General features: G+C 34.5%; 2 protein-coding genes across 12 annotated transcripts in view; one reads left to right on the forward strand and one right to left on the reverse strand.

Moving 5' to 3' along the window:
• The window catches only part of LOC116307366 (histamine H2 receptor), a 159,794-nt gene that overhangs the window by 101,713 nt on the left and 41,678 nt on the right, over positions 1 to 16,403 (reverse strand). The window lies entirely within an intron of this gene.
• The window catches only part of LOC116307367 (alpha-1B adrenergic receptor), a 33,117-nt gene that overhangs the window by 1,933 nt on the left and 14,781 nt on the right, over positions 1 to 16,403 (forward strand). Inside the window, exon 2 of one of the 3 annotated variants that reach the window (XM_031717588.2) lies at positions 1,285 to 1,372. The gene's annotated coding sequence lies outside the window, so the exon portion shown is untranslated. Of the gene's footprint in view, positions 1 to 1,284; positions 1,373 to 4,571; positions 4,700 to 10,669; positions 10,879 to 16,403 lie in introns of those variants that run through there. The other 2 variants (XM_031717592.2, XM_031717591.2) reach the window with 2 other exon arrangements.

The raw sequence follows: 16,403 nt of genomic DNA on the forward strand, positions 1-16,403 counted from the left end.
ATTGAATAATAGAGGATTTCCAGCTCATAATCCTGAAATAATGCCCGGATTATACCTGGCAGGAAAATGTCGACAAATTTATGGATTTATTTTTGGTAGATAGGCGGATGTTTCTTACTATACATGTGGAGCGGAGTCGATATCAGTATAACGTTGAAAAGAAAACCCCAAAATTAACGCCCACTAATTCAAAGGAAGTAGTATTTCTAGAGGGAGATATTCGGTCCAATTAAAGAGCAAAAAGATATAGCATGATAGCAGTGGTTGACAGAAGTCAGAGTGGTTCTACAACTGGGTTGCTTTTCTGACACCAAACGAGCCGGTCTGCCGATCTTACGACATTGAGTGTCCTCGAACCTCTTGTGTTAGTTCTCTAAGGAATCCGCGTTACTAACATAGTAATCTATTTTTACCTATTTCACTAGACAAGCCCGAGTTGCCTTAAGGTAGAGTATGTTATGATTAGTTTTTAAAAGCATTTTTAAGGGTTGCAGTTATGGGCGGGATTATAAATTCTATATATGAAGACTTAACTAAAAAATAGCAATAGACCAAGGTATTCAAGGTGTATTCGAATGATAAGGCCAGATACATGAAATCAAAGCTAAAAAATGACTTTCAAGATAAATGATTACTAGTAAGCAAAAGCCGAACACATAGTTAAAATAGCAAAAATTGTTGCGAAATTCCAATAAAAATAAGCTGCTTTCGGGACTTAATTAGAATCCAAACTTTTATGCAAGAAAAACACTGTAATGGAAGTATAGCTTAGTGTATGCCACAATATCAAAAGGACTTTTTTCCAAACATTTTTCATGACAAATTGATTATGCAAATGTGACAAAACGAAGGCTTACAATAAAACGTTTATCCAGCTGTAGTCTCCATTAGGCTATTCAACCAAAGAATATAATGATGTAAAAAAAAAAAAAAGAAAGATCTTTCTTTTAAAGAACTAAGGACTGAGAAGAAACGTTTTTTCAGCTTTCAACACCTAATTATTACAGGCAAGAGAAAGTAGTCGACGAATTGGGTTCATTTCTAGTTATAAGGCAAAAATATTAGAGGCAAACACAGTGTGAGTGAGTGATGGTCAACAGACAGCTGGAGAAGTGTTAACTAAAGGCAGCAGAGACAAACTTTACGGGTTTTGTGTAATCAAGTTTGCCAAAGTATTGAATGTGTCTTAGTCTAGTCACGATTTGGTACATTTGTTTGACAGTTATTTTCTAACTTAATTGTTGAGCTCATGCATTTATGCATTAAATTTCATTTACATCACAGGGCTTCATATTTCTCTACGTTGGGACAGTTGCAACTACGGCCTATCCTAGTAGTGAGTGACTGGCTGGAGCGATCAAGATAAGATTGGGTAAGCTTTTTTTCTTTTCTTAGCTATATGTCAGTGTTTTGTGATCCTGTGTTACTTCGTGTTTTAAAAATGTTTGTCGAAGAGTAAGCTATAGATTGAGAGAGAAAAAAGCTCACGCCTGCCGGAATTAATTCGGGAAAAAAAAAAAGAGGAAAGGACATTTTTAAAAAATAAGCCCAATTCATTCCGTGTTCCATACCTAGAACGTTAAAGAAAATGCATAAATATTAGCTTAGCTGTATGATATATATCTGCGTGAAAAACGATATCTGGGAATCGAAATAAACTAGTTGATTCGCTAAAAAAAATGACAACTACTTACCCAAATTTTTCATTGAGTATTGCAAAAAAAGAAACCTCTTTTATCAGCGATTGGTTGTCAGATGCGACAAGACCAAATAATTAAAAAATATTTTATTTTCAAAGTGCTATGAATCTAACATCTTTTTTGCAAAATAATTCTAAAATCAAACTGCAATAAGTTCAAAATTTGCCTTAAAGCGCAATTGCCAGCATTAGAATGTTTAGAGTGACGAAATCTATAAAATCGTATTCAAATCGAATTTCGTATCTTTAGTAAAGATCCCATGCATGTGCAAATCTTCATTTCAAACCTTGTAAGTAGCTGTCTACTTATCTGACAAGACACATTGTTTGTCACTGACAAATAGCTATTAGCCTCGACTAAATCCATAGTGTATTTGGGACTTCCTTCCTTTCAGCAATACTGTATATTGTGGTATGTTTGGACTGTGCACTTCCGATCTGCGAGTTTTACCCTATATAATGTTTGTTGTTGGACCAGGAGCTGAATTAAAAGATTATAGTTAAGTCCTGGTTTTTGAATAAAATCCTATAATTACATTGGAATTATAATTCATCACAGGCTGCTATCTTCCTGTGGCTATCATTGTATAGCTACTCTAATTTGTTTTTAGTAGAATATATCGCTCAGTTTTATTAATGATAGAACAACCACCATGATTGGTGTAACGCTCAGTTGATCGGGTTAACTGATAGATAGTAGTCGTGGTCGCTTACATTACATTACATTTTTGATTGGTCACTTACGTATTGGGTCAACGTTCAGCGGCAACACTCATTACATTTGTAGGTGACTTTGGTAATTGGATAGCGACGGGTAGATTGATTCATAGCTTATTGGATTGGATGATTGATTGAAAGTAAATATAGACACAACACTTTGAAATTCCACGGCCCTTCATTAGAACACATGAATATTCTGCACAAATTAGAGGCTATCCCTGAGCAACATACGGAACTCGAAACAGGAGTATTTTTACTCCCCAACTCATAATCAATACAGACCCCTCCAATGCTATTTTTAATGTTTAACAAATAAAATAGCTTTTTCCGTGCTCCGTTCAGTAATAAAGCACGCAGAAAGTGGCGTAAGCACGAAAGAGTGCTTACGGCGCTTCCTAATCGCTTTGTTACTGAACGGAGCATGGAAAAAGCTTCTTTTATTAGTTTTATTATATAGTTAATAATTTTATTTCGGTATTGAATTTATTTACGCTAAAAGAAAAACGGTCGCAGGATCTAGCAGCACTTCGCGCGCGCTGATGGCGACAGCACTTTGCTCCGTTCACTAATAAAACACATTTTTCTACCAATTAGCGCGTGCGTACTATCCTAACTAAGTAATAAATTGAATTAATTGAATAGCTAAAAGACGTTTCGTGACTTTATAATCATTATATCTCAGGTTATCCGGCTGGTGTTTGTTCATTAAATTGGTTTTATTGCCTTTTTAATATAAATAGCGCGGTACAACTTAAGATAGAAACTGAAGGAAAAATAATAAGATTTACCTACTTTATCATCCTGTACTAAATTGCTCTTATAGCGAACTTAATGCTGTTGATAAGCCGTTAGATAGACCGCGCTAGATCCTTGTGGGTTTGCGGTTATCTGAACCGTAAGAAGGACGATATGTCAAAGAAAGTCCCGACTAGCTATAGAAGTTGATAGAAAAAGCACTTCATTGCGTTTTGGCTATATTTCTCTCTTGTCAAAATATCTTCTCAGAATATTTAAAATCAGTATTCGCTGTTTGCGCACATGAATAGAAGTTCATAATTGAATAACTGAACGAGTCTTTATTTCTAATTTCCATCGAGTGAAAGCCTTTTAAAATAAAACAGCAAAAGGAAGAAGCAGTTTCATTGCCTTGTGAAAAAACTGAAAGTAACGGTCCTAGCAAATTCGTACCTCAAGTTCCTTCCCAACCAAAGCGGGACCGTTAAGGATTCTGACGTCACATTTCCTGTTTACTTCGGTGGCCAACCGTAATAATAGCCTCTGGAATAGTGCACGAAAAATCAATTATAATCTAATAATAATAGATCGGGTTGCCTTTCAAACATTTCAATCCATGGTTGTCCGATTTGTCAGTCCCTCAATTTACAATGATTCTATTAATACATACATGACATGTTTATTTAGTTCAGTTCATTTCCATCCTTCAGTGAGTCTAAATGAAAGACAATTGTTTGCCATAATTTCCACGATGACTGTACCTCAAAGAATCATAGAAATAAAACAAACACAGGCACCGTGTTAACTGCTTATTACTAATGGAACAGATAAAAGAAAATTAAAAATGTACCTTGCTGTCATGACTTGCTTAGAACTAAGAGAACAATGATTACCATGGATACCGAAACATTTCCCGAGTCTTGCATGATGACGTAGAGTTATTACTTGTTGTTATCAGTATCACATGGATTATGTTAAGGTTTATCTGGGATACATAGCCATAATACTCTCAAACCTAGACTAGATCCATTTATTATTAACTATTTGAGGAGTATATATCTTTGTGGCTTAAGTTATGTTATCGATGAATATGTCTTATTAAATAAGACGTTTATCATTATCCCAAGATGACGGCCTGACAGGGATGGTGAGGTGCATGCTATTTAAAGGAAGACACTCAACTTCAAGATTATATATATATATATTTTTTTCCTGAAAGCTTCCTTATCTTATCCTGTCATTTTCCTGATAGCTATAGCTCGTTCTACTGCCATATCGGTGAACCCCCAAGAGCCTAAATATAGAGCAATATAGATATAGATATAGATATATCGTAGGATCGTCATTCCCTTTTTCCCACCCCGTCGAGCGTAGCTTAATAATGCTTTAGAAATTAAAGATGATTAAAGTTTTATTAGATAAGCTGTATTATGCAGAGCAAAGGAAAGTCCAAACGGCCTATTTGTTTATATCGTGAAGAGGAAAATTAAACCAACCATCATCTTTAGTAGCTACCATCATCTTAGCTACCATCGTCTGAGTACGGTAAGAGATCTCATTTAAGACAAATATTGCTGCTGCCGTTTACAAACTTCGGATTGAATTTTTGGCTTTGTTAATATATACTCGAAAGATTTTCAACTAATCCCAAGCCTTCTGACGAGAAGTAATATTGAACTCTAAACTAAACTAGGCTGAGAAGGCCGCGCCATCGTTTAGTTTCTCAAAGGACTGACTTTCTTCAAGTTTTTGACTCATTAGTAAAACTTGACGCTTAAACTATTTTCCGATCGTCATTGTTGTTTTATGATAGAGTGATATAGTTTGTAAATATTACCGTTCGATTTTATACTGAAAGACTAGAAAAAATAATACGACCCAAGGCGGCTAACGTGTTATTTGGGAAAACGTTTTCTCGCGTAGACAGGGTTTTAAAAGATGCCGAGTGAATAGGAAGGGACAACAGCAACTCCAGGCAATCAAAGCCTTCAAACTTTTTGCCTAATTATCCAATGCACTCAGACATCGTTTTAGTTCAAGATCGTTAAAGACTTTTGACTTGCAGCACGAGCGTTTTGAAACTGGATTTTTCTACGCAATAGTAACAAAATTCATGGTGAAAATTTTAAACGTGAAGTATTTTCAACGTACATCCCGTCCACTGACAAACGAGGGCGGTATTTAATTTTCTGCCTTGTTTTCGTTCTTCTTGGTTATTTCCTAATTGATCTTTATCGATCATTGATATCCGGAATCAAAAATTATGAAGATCCACAAAACACCAAATTTATACGTAATTAAAAATGAATAGTAGATTAGGATTATTTGCCATGAAATCTTAATGGCATCTTTTTATTTTTTTATTTTTATTTTTTATTTATTTTCTTTTTTTTTTTTGTTTTTTTTGTTTTTTTTTTCCATAAAAACGAATCGTTGAACGTCAGTCGATTGATCATGAATCCGTAATAATGGGGCAGCTGCTGAGTGGAAGATGGTTTACCGCAAGACGAACAAACTCGGTTAAAAGTGAATTGAGAATGGATTCAACTCACGACGCAGCTCAAGCAACAAACTCCAATACAGATATATTCCGTATTTTTAGATTCTTTTTCTCGTCAGTCACCACAGGAATGCTTTTCAGTTTCCCATTTTATCATCAAGTCCAACCCCAAGTTAACCGATATGATCGTTTCGGCGATGTAAAGAAAATGATCTTCAAATCTGCAATCTTGGGCAATCATAATCATTTGATGGTTAGGAGTTACTGCCCAAATAGGGCCAAATACACAAACATACATAAATTACCCCTCTTTTTTTTTTTTTTTTTTTTTGTCTGAAAAATATGCTAGAACCTAAATAACACGTTAACGCAATTGGCGATAAGTGAAAAAGCGCTATAAGAAATTAAAAACAATAATTAATCAGAATATTTTCCCTACACTGAAGGGTTATAGTAAATATTAGAGAAACGTGTCATAAATAATAACAATAATGATATGACTTTATTTAACCAGGGTAGGCACACTTTATTGGCACTTCTAATGTTAAAAGCTTAATATAAGTTTCAATGGATCAAACCAAAGCTTAAAAAAAACTAATAGAAAACTATGTTATAGAGGCCACTCGATACATACATAATCACTTTTTTAAAGATAAATGAAAGCAGCAAAAATATGTCAATTTCCAAAACGTAGTATATAGTCATATGTTATCAGTACTGCTGTCAATTAACAACAGAGGTGAAACGGCCGTTTTTGTATATAAAAAAACGATTGTTCGTTCATTTATGGGATTTGATGTTGGTAGTCTGTACAAATACAAGTCCAATGATCGTTAATTATCATTTCTGGTAGCGCCATAAGTCGCATAAAGCCCTTATATGTCCAAAGGTTATGTTATATATATATTTGAGACCCATTACCGAGGTCATGGCTCGTTGTTTACGAAACATTCGATAGTAATTAATTCAAATTTGATGAGTGCATTTCTCACGAAAGGCATTCAATGAGTAGCGTTGGATAGCGCGGCAGGGGAAAAACAATTTACATGCCACCGGTCTTCGGGGGAGAAAGCTATTAAACTGCTTTTTATAGGGATTAGTCTTAGGAAATAGCTTTACAAAGTGTTAGACTTGTCGATTACTAGCCTGTGGGTGACATATCAATTAGTGTATTTTTGCGGAAGCTAACATCATAGTCCATTGACGTTAGCTTCGTATTGAATGTCCGAACAGCTGGATTAAATATATACGACAATCAAATAATGGAATATTCTGTTACTTTTTTTATACGTAATACCACAAAAACTGCCTTGACCAGTGATTCGATTCATTCAATTATTGACAAATGTCCACGAAAACCTTTTTAAGTGTCGTTCGTGATACCAAACTACATTAGAGAAACCATTTTACTGCAACGTAAACTGACGTACGTCTCCTTGGTTTCAAAATGAAATAGACTATTAATGTCCTTTTTCAATCTAGAAACTAGAATACTGGCTAATGAAACTTTCAATAAAATAAAGAGTCATACAGTACTATGTCTAGGATATAAAACTGCAAGATGCATTCGAGTGTCATCCTTACTTCTAATATGGGTTTCGCATCCTTATTCTTAATCAATTAACCAAATTGTGCATATCACTATCATAACGAAAGTCGGCGGAAACCTTCAAAATTTTACTATTTTACGACAGCTAATAGAAATTTTTTATCATAAAGTGCGGAATAAAACTTAACCAAATGCTTGGCTACAGCTGATGAAACTCTTCAATAAAACCTTAATTGTGATTGCAAAGCCTCAATCATTCTTGCTGTTCCATAAAATGTGAACCTATGGGCGAAATGACAGCATGTGGATAGTCGCGGAAAAAGCCATTCATGAGTTACCGCAATTATTATCATGTTATTGTTAAGGAAGTTATTCACTCCAACACGTAAGTGCCAAAACATGCAATTGATTGATTACGATACTCAAAAATAAGCCAGCTTGCAATTTCTTATTTCAAATTTTCATGATGAGGCCTTGGTACTCTAATTCTTAAGAACTGCCTGGTAATTTGCCATGCAAACATTTCACGGTTTTCTGAAGAGGCTTTTTATGAAAACTGGTATTTTAAAAGACGTTTTTTCTATCGTTAACCGAAGAAACCTTACTCGGAAATATATACGTTGTAAGTAGTACTTTTTAGTAACTGCATTGTGTAAATGTGTATATATGTTACATATGGATTTTGATGTTAATGTACATACTAATACCTTAACATTATTTACTGATTATACCTTACAGCTAACGTATCATTCATTGATAATTTTAAAGACAGCGCAGATAGTATTGTTACATCGTAAATAGTAAGGTACTCAGCACATTGTATAAAATGTTCTAATACTGAAGAGTCTGAGTTAAAAGCGTTCTACTTACCTTACATATGATTAAAACCTATTAATAGAGATTGATTCGAAATTTTTCAAGGTATTATAGGCAAAAGTACATCTGGCAGGAATACCGTTGACTTGAGTGGGAGGTTAAAATGCTTCAAGGACCTAAAAGTTCGTTAAATGAAGTATGGATAGTAAAATGTCTCTAAGGGATCATAAAGATTGGGTGAATGTGCCAAAGTGAGTGACTGGATTTTGATCGATGTCCTAAAACAGCTCTCAGAGTCACTGTTAAGGCACGGCTAACTCACAGATCGAATTGCAATTGAACGTGGGGAAAACCGGAGAACTCGGAGAAAAAACCCGAATCAAGTCCAAGGAGAGACCTAACTAACTTAATTCAAGTACAATGCCGAATCCAATCGAATCGAACCCGATTACCCAGAGGCGATCGCGAGAAACAAAATCACTACCGCTCTTACTTTATTAATTAAAGTTCTATGAGGACGATATGCAGGATAATCTAGCACTGCCCTCGCGTTTCCGTCTCGGCATACATACAAACAAACAAACAACAACAACAAAGGAGCGCACGGAAGGCGGTCACCAATACGGAGGGCTTTGAGAAAGTTAAGTCGCTGCAGGACATACAACGACATGGAGATGATATTCCAAAATAGATTATTTTTACGCTAAAATATTTTCTATTTATGAATTTTATATTCGTAGTGGTTATTGTTTTACGCTTCTACCTCACCAAAATACCCCCCCCCCCCCCCCCCTCTTTCAGTTAAAACGATAAAAATAAACATTTGGATAATATCTTTGATTTAACTTGATTTAAATGTTAAATTAGATTAAGACTTTGTAGTATAGGGGTCACTCAGATTATAAAATATTTTCTATTTATATAATTTTATATTTGCAGTAATTATTGTTATACGTTTCTACCTCAGCGAAAATACCCCCCTGCTTCAGTTATAACGATAAAAAATAAATATTTGGATAATATCTTTGATTTAACTTGATTTAAATGTTAAATTAGATTAAGTTTTATCAAATTAATGACTTTGTAGTATAGGGGTCACTCAGATTATAAAATATTTCTATTTATATAATTTTATATTTGCAGTAATTATTGTTTTACGTTTCTACCTAGCCAAAATACCCCCCTGCTTCAGTTAAAACGATAAAAATAAATATTTAGATAATATTTTTGATTTAACTTGATTTAAATGTTAAATTAAATTAAGATTTATCAAATTAATGACTTTGTAGTATAGGGGTCACCAAGGCGCCTATTTATTCCTCTTTCTATATTTTTGTATGTCTGCCTGCCTGTCTGTCTACGTACATCTTGTATTCCTTTCACAACAGAACAAAAGTGTAACACCGCTCAAGTGCAATTACACAGAATCTCTTAGTGAATTTGCTTTAATCAGCTTTATCACAAGTATTCTTATTGAATTTCTCCCACCGATTTCTGTGCACTTTACAATAGATTGTTACGTTCGCAGCCAATAATGTGTTTCAGATGGTGTCAGCGGAGGTAAATGGAAATGTGTCGCGGATCGTACGCAGTGAAAAAAAAAACAAACTCAGGCAATGGTTTATAATTGCAATTGATGGTTTTATTACTAGATCAAAATTAAATTCTGTGAATTCGACGATGGACCTAAAGTTATTCAGACAATGCTTTAATTTTGAATGATTTGCTTCCTCGATTATAAAAAACGAATTGAATGTGTTGCTATTGATCTTTTCGATTGAAAAGATCGTTATTTAAGAAGAAAAAAAATTGAAAGCATCCTCCCAGAAAACCGCAAGTCGTCACTATCTTGAACAGAGATATGTACTGTCATACGTAAACCTGAAATCAGTATTCAATCATAAAATGATAAAAATATTTTTCAAATAAGAGAAATTCTTTACAGATATACTAGTGATGTAGCCTGGTATCTTCAATTCGCTTCGCTGTCACATGAACATCACATCAGTCCTAAGTGAAAAGTAGAAACTGAAGTGCTTGGTTTGTAAACACAGATTAAGTTCACCCTGACGTAAACTAACTAAGAGGAAAATTACTTAGCTTTGAATTGCAAACGCAGCAAAAGGTCGAAAAGTTCTATTATAAAGTAATGAATTTTATTATCACCAATCTTAAATCTGATAACGACTAAGCAAGCTGATTTCTAGTACAGATTTCTAATTACAAATTGAACTTGTCAGTTGTCAAAACAGATTCATCTCAATTTCCATACGAACGGAGAAAATCTACCTTTGAAACCCAGCGTAGCATTGTACTATATTAAATCACCTTTTAGTTGTTTATTTCAAAAGAAAACTGCTAGAAATACGACGTTATTGTTCTTTTTTTCAACCGGACATGTACGCTAGAGTTCTTGAATCAAACAAAAGAACTCCAGTATGGCTGGTCTTGTGGTGTTTTGGTGGTTTAAGAGTCAAAATCGTTATGACTTTCAATGATCGGTTTTGCATCTGGCAACTGAGTGATCTAGTACTCTCAACTTTCATTTCATTTCAAAATATAATTAAAAACAGAATGATTAAAGAAAACTATTCTTGTTTACAGTTTACACTTGTTTATGAAATATCCCGTTCAAACCAATAAGCAATTACGCGATCTTGTTTTTCTTCCTAAATCTCGCCAATATCCTGTAGTGGTACATTTACATACAACTCCCAGCTGAGCCGGTTCTGTATAGCGATAACAGCTACCATATGCTTCCTCTTTCTCAGTGTCTTACTTATGACTGAGTGCCTGTGTTTTAGGTGCGTAAGGGAAAGGAATGTCCGCAACTCTGTAAGCTTTTGACATTATTCAGAGGTACGTAGGACAAGTTTTACTAAGAGGTTTTAGCGTGATGCCTGATCAAGTGCAGGAATATTTCAAGTGCGAATCATTCGCTAACCTTTATCCCCTTCTCATTATGATTACTTTTCGAGTCCGTGATAAGTAAGTTTGTACTTTCCTGTTTTAATCAATGCGATTATCTTTGGAGAATATAAATCAGAGTTTTAAACCTCAGTTTTTATGAACCAATTGGGTCAATACTTTTGTTATAAGCTCATTCAATCAATGGACTGACTTATAATACTTGTCCTGCAAGAAATCAGTACATTCGATCATTAATTTACAAGCTTTTACAAGTATTATTCCTGCCAATTGAAATTTCAAAAGGCTCTTCAGTATTATGGTACAGTATTTAGTCAAGATTGTTAGAATTTGTTCTCGATTTTCCAACAATAATCCGAAATTCATGAGACTTTTCTGAAAATAAGAACGAAAGGAGGAGTAGACGCTGCATCCCGCAGCGAAAGGCACCGTACATTTTCCATTTATGCATGCTAAAAAGGTCTGAGTTATCGATGAATTATTAGAATCAAGTGTATAGTACTGTAGTTGGGAGAAACATAGGAAAGTGGCTACGTGCAGTCTCCGGCCATTTGAAGGACAGTGTTTTGAAATATCTGAGTATCATATATCGGAGTAGTTATGTTCGTATATTCATTTTTTTCCAATAGCTCGATTGCCTTTCATCTTTTTGATTATTTAGAAATAGTTTTCTTTCTGAAAATGGAGTAACAATACCTCCTTCAAAATAACAATCTGTGTTTGTACTATTGCAATATTTATTGGATTAATTTAACTTCCTTTCTTAGCGCCGCCCAACAGAAACCAAAGCCACAGTCGCTTTTAAACCAATGATTAAACCTTTGCCGCTAAAAATAGCTTTAACAACAGCAGTTGTGGATATGAAGGTTTGGTAGAATGAATTTGTTTAGTGATTTTGGGCAATGATTTATCGACTTCAGTTATTAAACGTAAGATCTATGACATATTGTATAAACTTCCAGTCGCTTCTACAGCCAAAGTACTTAAAGACACGAATGACGCTTCAACTGATAGAAAAACCATTAAGTCGGTATTCTGACGTTCGACAATCTTTTATAGCATCCTGGTATCAGTACTGATGAAAATATATAGGCTCATAAAAAAGGTTGTTATTGTTACTACACTGAGTCTCGCCATAACAATCTGCGGAATAAAATGAAAAGGCGCTAATTTGCATTTCCTCTTTGACCTAATATACCTATAATATATTTATTATACCTCGACACACTGAACAAGCAGAGCTTAAACTTCTTTTTACTTTGTCTCTTTTAAGACATGCTTTATAATGAAATGTAAGGTGCTATGCACATTGTTTTGTTGTCTACAGTCAATTCAAAAAACGTTGTCGTCGACCATCACAAGCCTACGCGACTGGACCGAAAGGAACTCTGGGCAGCAATCATTGAAGCGGAGTTGACTCCATAATTTCATCTGACTCGTTATGCCTGGTTTACAGCACGAACCCTCGTAGGCGAGCGGGAAGTGTTGAAGGAGACGTTTTTCAAAATTGTGAACTGAATAACAACTACTTTGTTTTTCTTTCCCTAAAACCCAAGAAGACATGCATTTAATTTTTTTTACTCGCCATTATTATCTTTGCTACTAGCGGGACAATTTATTTAGAACGAATATCTAACCACTTTCAGTGATTTTTACCCATGTTCGCTTTCGGTCCAGTAGCGTAGGCTTGAGTCGGTCAACGACAACGTTTTTTGAATTGACTGTATATAGCGCTAGCATGGACAAAGATGCCATGTGGGCATCGCATCGGTACACTCGTTACATCCAAACATCAGCATTTGAATTAATAAAATCCTATACTGATATCCGTGATTTAGTATGCATGCATTAATTAAATACAGTGCATAAAGAAAATGGTTCTGGGAAAGCGTTTCTGAGTAGAATATTGAATGACTTAGAGTTTCAAACCTTCTATAAATCATTACGTATATATGGTCATTGCTCCTATGCGGTATATCAAGACTTATACTATTATTGCTTACTATCAATCACGTGACTTTTTGGAGTTGACTGGGAGGCAAACAAGCGGTTGACTGAGGGGCAACTAGCGGATGCTAAGTCAAAACATATCAAAATAAGTCCTCAAACTATTGTATTTGACTATTTTCACGACATCAAACCAGAAAACAAGAGATCAAAACAACCTCCAAGATTCTACAAGCCATCAAAAAAGAGCTATTAACGGAAGTGACGTCTATTGAGAGCAACCTATTGGATTGATATTTTCCTGAATCAACATTTCATGATTCCGGCATGAAATTAGGAGAATGTTTACTCGATGTTTACCTGGCTTATAAATTTACACAGACTGAGAAAATCTAGTTGGGTCTTTAGTTGGACGGAATTATGCATGCAAATCGGAAACAGTAATCCGCTTGCCATAAACAGCGTGGGCTCTCAAATGTAATGGAAAATAATATGTACTTATTGGCTGAGTGGGAGGGCTCGCTGCGCTCGGTCCGTACAGCATCACCTCGAGCCAAATATTTTCCCGTACGGCCCGACCTAACTCAGTCAATAAGCATTTTATCATGACCCTAAATAAAAAAGATATTTTTAATAAAAGTTGCAAATTATGTCAATATGGTCGCAGGATTCGAGCAGGGCCGTACGGATTTGTACGGCCCTGCTCACGCCATTTTCCCGAAGGTTCTTCTAAGAGCGCGCGCCCGGGCAGATACGGGTCATAAGATAACATGGGTTATTTTCGGAGGAAAGACAGCGCTTATCAACAAACTCATATTTTTGAGACTTGTTTTTAAAATACATATGCATTCAACTATATAGGACTATACCAATTTCCTCCTAATGATTTTTTGATGTTTTCACTTTTCGTTTTCAAATATGTGCGCTTACTTTTTCATCAACCGACTGAAACAAAACAAAACAAGAAAACAGTATACAAAAACAAGCAGAAAACAAAAGGCTTCGAGAATTTTCTGGCTTTGTTCGTTACTCACGACACAGTTTAGTAAACCATCGAGAAAAACAGATAATTAAACTGAGAAGAAAGTGAGCTATATCTAGGATTGGAAATAGGTTCTAGACAAATCAAAGTTTTGATGACATGGATCATAAATTGAATAGATACGTGGCGATAAGAATCTAGATATTCTCATCAATATTGATTTATATTAAGAATATTCTAGTTGAACATATCAAAAAAAACATATTAAAAATGTGGCATAGATTATTATTTTCTATTGTCTTCTCTTCCCTTCTTCTTCTTCTTCTTCTTCTTCTTCTTCTTCTCTTTCTCTCTCATTTCTATCCTTTATCGGCCGAAATACCGCTTAATTTCTACCCAGGTATACAAAATGCTGTTTAACCAAAGGGGAAAACTTCTTTCTCGGCTTAACAAATAATCTATAAAATTGACCGCTAATTGATTTTTCTAGGACACACTCATTAATTGGATTGAACTTGGACATTAAATACTAATCTAGTTTTGATAGTGGCAAAATCCATTAAAGTAAAAGAAAATGCACAATAAAACTAGCCCATTATACATACACGTAGATATAAAACTCAATATGCCGCGATAAATCATCCATTTGTAGGGGGGAAAGCTTATGTTTGACAGTGATCATTTCTCTATATAATAAGTTAGGAACTTGTTAGAAAATACACACATAAATTTTACACCTATTGTTGGAGTCATAGACCAATTCAAGACCGAAAGGAATTGTGGGTATACATCTAAGCACGACCTGATTAAGGTGTTTATAAAAGTTTCATTCATCCATTTCATTACAAATCAGATAAAACAGCAACCGTGTTCTTGAAGAGTATAATAAGTAGGAAACACCGTTAATTCCAGCTGTTCTTGGAACTTCGAACGACCTATGTTCCGCGATCACTTATCAGGGCTTATTGGCTCCAACGATCTTTTTCTGGAATATATGTATGTGAATATATTTTTTATGATGTGATATATAATAATAACAATAATAATAATAATTTTTGAAATGTGTTTTTGTCACTCGGTAAAGATCTATATGTAATAATAATAATAATAATAATAATAATAATAATAATAATAATATAATAATAATAATATTTGCTTAGACTATTCATGCCCGCAATATTCTGTATTCATGTAGCAAAAATGTCTGAAGTTGAAATAAACATATAATAATAATGATAATAATGATAATACTTTAATTCTTAAAACGCATTTAAAAATCTCAATGCTTTTACAATATATATATACTCTAAAAAAATACATAATAGGATTAAATATTATAAAGCAGAATAAATTAAATAACTAGATAATGAAAAATAAAATAGGAAAAATATTTTTATACAGGCATAATAGATCAGAAGAATGTTCGTAAAATGTTATTTAACGTCGCATTATTGTTTTGAAGTTTTAAGTTTTTTCTTGAAAATGTCAATTGAAGGTGAAGTCTTTATGTCATGCGGTAAAATGTTCCATAGCCTGAGGGCACACACAGAGAATAATCTGTCCCCAAAAGTAACAGTTCTTGAATAAGGCACCTTAAGAAGATATTGGTGATTTGAACGTAAATTACATTGTATGGCTGGATTAATTCACAGTAAGATGGTGCAACACCATTCAAAACTTTATATGCAAGTATAGAATATATATTTGAATATATGAATCTGAATATCTAGATTTACAAATTGTGACTCCCTTCGGCAATTTCAACGAGTAATGTTTGTTTACAAAAGGATGAGATTTTACGTTTTCTATTTATTCATAGTTACATCTTACCGTGCTTTGTTTTATTGTAAAATTCGTTGGCATAAATAATAAATAAATCTATACTAATATATCATGAAGGAGGGGGAAAATAAGCCATGCAATGCAAGTGATTTCGTGTATGACATTTTTGGTGTTATTTTCAGCATAATATGTATAATAATATAATATATCAAGGGCGGATCTAGGGGGAGGGTCGGGGGGGGGGGGGGGGGTCGCGACCCCCATGTCATTCCTGAGGTCAAATGGGCTTCCTGTGGTAAAAATGCGACTGGGATTCCTTTGCCCACAAAATTTACACCTGAGACCCCCCCCCCCCCCCCTTCAAAAAACCCTGGATACGCCCTTGTATATATTTTGGTGTAATTTTATTAGTCAGTGCGTTGTTTGGTAATAGTTTTGATAGGTTTACATGAAGTGTTAGTACCTTACTAGGGCTACTAGGGAATTGCAATGCAATATTGGAACTCTGGTTTCAAATCATTGTTTATTGAAGAACCGAGATGACTGAGATTCAAATAATTTAATCAATGTTACAACTAATTCTGATCTTGGCATCATAAAAATCAACTGACCATGCGTACTCTGTACGCATGAAAAAGTAATAGTCAAGCCGGATTCACGTACCCAAGCAACGGGAAAGCGTGTTAATTAAGAAATTAATTACGTGAGTGAACGTACTCGTAGGCGATTACTCGAATATGAATTA

The sequence above is a fragment of the Actinia tenebrosa genome, unplaced genomic scaffold (assembly GCF_029948245.1).
Source record: "Actinia tenebrosa isolate PJP-AT-01 unplaced genomic scaffold, QUT_ActTen_1.0 PGA_scaffold0__85_contigs__length_37466705, whole genome shotgun sequence".
Taxonomy (NCBI): Eukaryota; Metazoa; Cnidaria; class Anthozoa; order Actiniaria; family Actiniidae; genus Actinia; species Actinia tenebrosa.